This window comes from Aegilops tauschii, chromosome 4 (assembly GCF_002575655.3).
Source record: "Aegilops tauschii subsp. strangulata cultivar AL8/78 chromosome 4, Aet v6.0, whole genome shotgun sequence".
Lineage (NCBI taxonomy): Eukaryota > Viridiplantae > Streptophyta > Magnoliopsida > Poales > Poaceae > Aegilops > Aegilops tauschii.
In genome coordinates, this window is record NC_053038.3 from 448966608 (window position 1) to 448972948 (window position 6341).

Below are 6341 nucleotides of genomic sequence, written 5' to 3' on the forward strand. Positions count from 1 at the left end.
GATTTTGTAGGGATAACTTTCTTTGGCCATGTTATTTTGAGAAGACATAATTGCTTTGTTACTATGCTTGAAGTATTATTATTTTTATGTCAATATTAAACTTTTGTCTTAAATCTTTCGGATGTGAATATTCATACCACAATTAAGAAGAATTACATTGAAATTATGCCAAGTAGCACACCGCATCAAAAATTCTGTTTTTATCATTTACCTACTCGAGGACGAGCAGGAATTAAGCTTGGGGATGCTTGATACGTCTCCAATGTATCTATAATTTTTGATTGCTCCATGCTATAATATCTACTGTTTTGGACATTATTGGGCTTTATTATTCACTTTTATATTATTTTTGGGACTAACCTATTAACCGGAGGCCCAGCCCAGAATTGCTGTTTTTTTGCCTATTTCAGAGTTTCGCAGAAAAGGAATATCAAACGGAGTCCAAACGGAATAAAACCTTCGGGAACGTGATTTTCAGAACGAACAAGATCCAGGAGACTTGGACCCTACGTCATGAAATAAAGGAGGAGGCCACGAGGTAGGGGGCACGCCTACCCCCCCAGGGCGCGCCCTCCACCCTCGTGGGCCCCCTGTTGCTCCACCGACGTACTCCTTCCTCCTATATATACCTACGTACCCCCAAACGATCAGATACGGAGCCAAAAACCTAATTCCACCGCCGCAACCTTCTGTACCCACGAGATCCCATCTTGGGGCCTGTTTCGGACCTCCGCCGGAGGGGGCATCAATCACGGAGGGCTTCTACATCATCACCATAGCCCCACTGATGAAGTGTGAGTAGTTTACCTCAGACCTTCGGGTCCATAGTTATTAGCTAGATGGCTTCTTCTCTCTTTTTGGATCTCAATACAATGTTCTCCCCCTCTCTCGTGGAGATCTATTCGATGTAATCTTCTTTTGCGGTGTGTTTGTTGAGACCGATGAATTGTGGGTTTATGATCAAGTTTATCTATGAACAATATTTGAATCTTCTCTGAATTCTTTTATGTATGATTGGTTATCTTTGCAAGTCTCTTCGAATTATCAGTTTGGTTTGGCCAATTAGATTGATCTTTCTTGCAATGGGAGAAGTGCTTAGCTTTGGGTTCAATCTTGCGGTGTCCTTTCCCAGTGACAGTAGGGGCAGCAAGGCACGTATTGTATTGTTGCCATCGAGGATAACAAGATGGGTTTTTTTATCATATTGCATGAATTTATCCCTCTACATCATGTCGTCTTGCTTAAAGCATTACTCTGTTTTTATGAACTTAATACTCTAGATGCATGCTGGATAGCGGTCGATGAGTGGAGTAATAGTAGAAGATGCAGGCAGGAGTCGGTCTACTTGTCTCTGACGTGATGCCTATATACATGATCATACCTAGATACTCTCATAACTATGCTCAGTTCTGTCAATTGCTCAACAGTAATTTGTTCACCCACCATAAAATACTTATGCTCTCGAGAGAAGCCACTAGTGAAACCTATGACCCCCGGGTCTATCTTCATCATATTAATCTTCCAATACTTAGTTATTTCCTATGCTTTTTACTTTGCTTTTATTTTACTTTGCATCTTTATCACAAAAAATACCAAAAATATTATCCTATCATATCTATCGGATCTCACTCTCGTAAGTGACCGTGTAGGGATTGACAACCCCTTATCACGTTGGTTGCGAGGATTTATATGTTTTGTGTAGGTGCGAGGGACTTGCGCGTAGCCTCCTACTGGATTGATACCTTGGTTCTCAAAAACTGAGGGAAATACTTACGCTACTTTGCTGCATCACCCTTTCCTCTTCAAGGGAAAACCAACGCAGTGCTCAAGAGGTAGCACCGACGTGCCCCCTTGCTTTATCGGGGACGGCGAGGAAGCACGTCCCAGCTGTCACCGCTCTGCCTGGCCTCGACACACGTCCGAGCTGACGAGGCGTCATGGCGCCATGTTGGCTGGCTGCTGGGCTGGCGCGGTGGTGGAGTCTTCACGAAGATCTGCATGCCACCACACAGGTGCGTGCTGGGTCGGTGTAGAGGCCGCCCGTCGCCACGCAGGTGCCTGCCCAGCTGGTTGAGCTAGGAGCTGCTTGGGGACGGCGGTGGCATCTTGGCAGACGCGGGCCTAGCTGTGGCCCCGCTGGTGTCCTCGACAAGGGTCTTGCCGGGGGGGGGGGGGGCGGCAAGGGTCTTGCCGTGGTGCTGCGGTCGTCCCGGGCAAGGTGCTTGCCGGGGGTCTTTGTGGATTTCCTCGGCTAGGATTCCGCCGAGGGTCGTCGTCTTCTGGTTCTCATCTGATCTCATGTATTCATGATCTTGACAAAGATCTGCATGCCACGACGGAGGTGCCTCCCGAGCCCTGGTTCCAATGTAGTTGTTGATGGCGTTTGGAACCCTTGGGCTCAAGGGTGGCTCGCTCTGCTAGCGTTGGGCAAGTTGCCCCGGCAAGGCTCTTGCCGGGACCGCGGAGGCCGCCCCGGCAAGGGTCTTGCCGGGGGGGAGTCCACCTCGCCTATCTGCTCTTTAGTGCTTCTTGGCCTTGGCGTTGCCTTGTTTGTCTTGTGCTTCGGTTTCTCTCCGGCTTCCCCCCTGCCTTGTTAAGTGTGTCCGCGGGCGCGGCTCTGACTGCCCGTGCACAAGTAAAGGGGTCAAAAGGAGAGCCCCTACTTTTGTCCACCGACAGGAGTCCCCGGGCCTGGGCCACACATAAGCGCGACGCGTTGTTGGGCCAGGCCCAGAACGGTGCGCGGGCAGGTGGGGCGGATTTTTACCGCGGTAACTTTTCATCCGCTGCGCTTCCCCACGACCCGCGTTGAATGCGCGACCGCGTGACGTGGGGGTCATGCGTGGGGCGGTCTCCGCACGCATGCGTCACATCGCAGTTAATGGGAAAAGAGGCGGCCCGCGCCTTCCCTGTAAAAAGGAATAACCGCGGGCGCGCTGCTCTTTTACCCTCCGTGCTTCCCCCAATCTCGGAACCGCCGTCCCCTTCTTCCTCCTTCTCAAGCTTTTGCCTCTGCTCGCCGCCGCGCCTTTGTCTTCCTCAACCGCCATGGCGCCCAAAACCAGCAGAGGCAAGGGGGTGGCCATGGACGCCGGGGAGAAGGAGCCGCCGGAGAGCGGGTTGGCGGTGCGGCAGACGTAGCACGCCTACTTTTCGTCGACAGTCGATGCGGTCGAACCCCGGGACTACTTCAAGCACCTGTGGGGGTGCAAGGGGAGCGAGGCGACGGGGCATCCGGTCACGCGCGTCATCCCCGCTGCATTCGCCAAAGCCGGCCCGAACCGGTACCCATTTTTCGTTGATTACTTCTCCTGCGGGCTCTGTCCCCCATTCTCCGATTTCTTCAACGATGTCATGCACACCGATGGCTTCCGCCTTCTGGATTTTACTCCGAATGTTGTGGCGTGCATGGCCCTTTTCGCTCATCTCTGTGAGGGCTTTGCCAGAGTGCATCCCAACACGGCGCTCTTCTATCACTACTTCTTACCTCGCATCCAAAAGGGAGGCGCCATTTCCGGTTGTGTCGCCTGGATCCCTAGGACCCAGGAGAAAGAGACATATCCAGACGGCGCCCAGAAGGAGAGGTGGGAGGAGTGGCGGGGCCGATGGTGCTGTATTGAAGAGAAAGATCCACCGGACTTTTGCCAGGTCCGCCACGCGCCGCCGGTCCGCAGAAACGACTGGAGTGATGTCGATGTCAATGACAAGAAGCTCATGGTCGCCACCACCAGGATTCTTCGTCTCACTGAGGTCGAGCTCACCCTTGAGATGATCGGGGCGGATTTCATCCGCCGCCGAATCGCTCCGCTGCACAACAAGGGGAGGCCAGGCCGGCTCTTCTCGAACGCGGCCGACATCATGAGGCTTCACCCCGGCCTGGACCACAACCTCACGGTGATGGGGCACGCCCACTTCTACCAGCAGGTCTTCCAGCTCGACGTGAACCGTGACGGCAAGGTCGAGCGGTCCGGCAAGGCCGCGAAGGCCAGCAAGGTCGCCAAGGGGCCCTTGTTTGGGTTGCCGGCGGGGGTGGTCCCGCTGAGCAACAATTCGCGCTGAAACGACATCGTCGCCATGATGCCGGAGTTCAACGCACATGGCCTCGTCCCAACTTGGGCCGAGCCGCCGGCAGATCAGGTGCAGGAGTTTTTTGACACCTTGGAGGAGAAGTACGTCCGCGCCGAACCGCGGCTCGTCCAGGACACCACCCAGGCGGAGCTGGACTACATCGCCGCCAGGGCGGCGGAGGCGGAGCTCGCCAAGGAGGCCGGTAGCACCGGTGGCGTGGAGGACAAGGCCGCGGCGGCTGCGGAGGAAAAGGAGCTTGCCCAGTGGGTGGAGTCCGCTGGGGAGGCTAGCAGCGCCGGCACCGGGGCTCTCATCGAGGATGTGGTCGACGAGTCATCGGAGGAGGAGGCCGAGGCTGTCGATCCCCCAGCCCCTGGGAGAGGGCGAGTCCTGCGGCGGGCCACCTCCGGCGAGCCGGTCTGGCCCGGCAGGGCCATGCAACCGCGGCAAGCCCAGGAGGGGTCCGCGCGCCAGACAAGGGCCGCGGCGGCAAAGAAGTTGGTGAAGGCCGCGGTGGCGAAGAAGAAAGCAACTGCCTCTTCTTCGTCCAAGCGCCCTCAGACTCCATCAGCTTCCCCTCCTTCGGCAGATGTCGACGCGGAGGTCGTTTTCGACTTTGGGTCCCTCAGCCCGAGGAGGAAGAGGAAGGCAGCAGAAGAGGAGGTGGAGGATGAGTAAGTATCTTGTTTCCTTTTGTCATCTCCGTCTCCTCAATCCGTGTCGCTTATCTTGATCTGTTCTTCTTCTTTGCAGGGATGCGGAGACACTGGCCCAGAGGGTGAAGAGGGCAAGGGCTTCGGCGAGCGGCCAGCCCCCGGCAGATACTTCCGGTACACCGCTGGTGGTGTTGAGGAGCCCGGATAGCAGCCCCCGGCACAGCCCCCAGCGTAAGCTCATCACTCACCCCTCGTCGACGTGCGTTGGGGGTACGATCCCTTTTCGCTGACCTTGCCGTGGTTGCAGGAGGAGGACAGCAGCAGGAGGAGCCACTGAGGGCTACCCCAACACGCCGCCCCCGTCGACCACGCCGCCCCGAGGGGCGTCCTCGCCAAGGGCGCCAAGCACCGAGCCCATGCACACGGAGGAGGAGGAGGCAAACTCGGGCGCTGGTGGCTTCGCCTCGGCGCCAGATGTTGGCGGGGAGGTGGCCTCTGCTTCCCAGCCCGGTACGGGTAAGTCACTCGCATTCCGTTCCTCCTCTTTTTCTCTTTGGATCTGAATCTTGGTCTTGGCTTCACCTCATCCCCTTCCCGGTATCCAGATCCTCCCTCGGCGGACAGGGAGGACATAGACACCGTCATCGAGGATGTCGCCAAGGATGCCGCGGCGGAGGCCGAGAAGATCCCCACCGAGGAGGCCGCCAAGGGTGCCGCTGAGGATGCCGCCAAGGGGCCCGCCGGGGAGTCCGGCAAGGCTGCTGCCGGGGAGGCCGGCAAGGCCGCTGCCGAGGAGGAGGTGGTTGACGACCAACCTTCCTCCTCCGCTGCCTCTGGCTCAGGCAGGTACCTGAGGGTGAGCGACGATCTGTTCGTCCACCTCCCAGGGACGGCGAGCACTGGGGCTCCTGTTGAAGGGGAGGTGTTCGATGATGAAGTGCTCGCCGCCGCTGGGCTTGAGGTCGTTGACGAGCAGAGCACTGGTGGCGGCGGTTCCCAGGAAGAGCGGCTCCTCCAGGCCATGGGCACCAACTTCTGGAAGCTCCGGGCGCTTCACCGCGCTTGCCTGGACAAGGCCAAGTGCAGGATGGCGGTGGTGGACAAGGCGGAGGCGGACCTCGAGAAGCGCATCACCGAGGCGCAGGCTTGGTTCCGCCAGGCCCACAAGGACCTGAAGGCCGCCCAGGACGCGCTGGCGGAGTGCGACCTGGCGCTCGTCATGAAGCAGGCCGACATCAAGAAGGACCAGGAACTGGCGAAGCAGGATGCCGCTCGGCACCAGTAGCAGGCTGCGCTAAACTCCCAGGAGGAGACCTTGCCGTGCGCGAGGAGAAGCTCGCCGCAACACTCCGTGGCAAGGACGAGGAGGTGGAGAAGCTTGTCGTGCAGCGGACCCAGGAGCTGGAGCAGAGGCACAAGGAGGCACTTGATGCCCAGGCTCTGGCCCACGCCGACAAGGTGAAGGAGCTGGAGGTGGAGCGGGATGGGCTAAAGGATCAGGCCCTGAAGCTGGCCAAGGAGAAGGACACGCTCAACGGTGCCCTGGTGGAGGCGCAGGGCACAGTCCTCGACAAGGCTAAGCAGCTCTCCAAGGCCAACGACTCCATCAAAGACCTG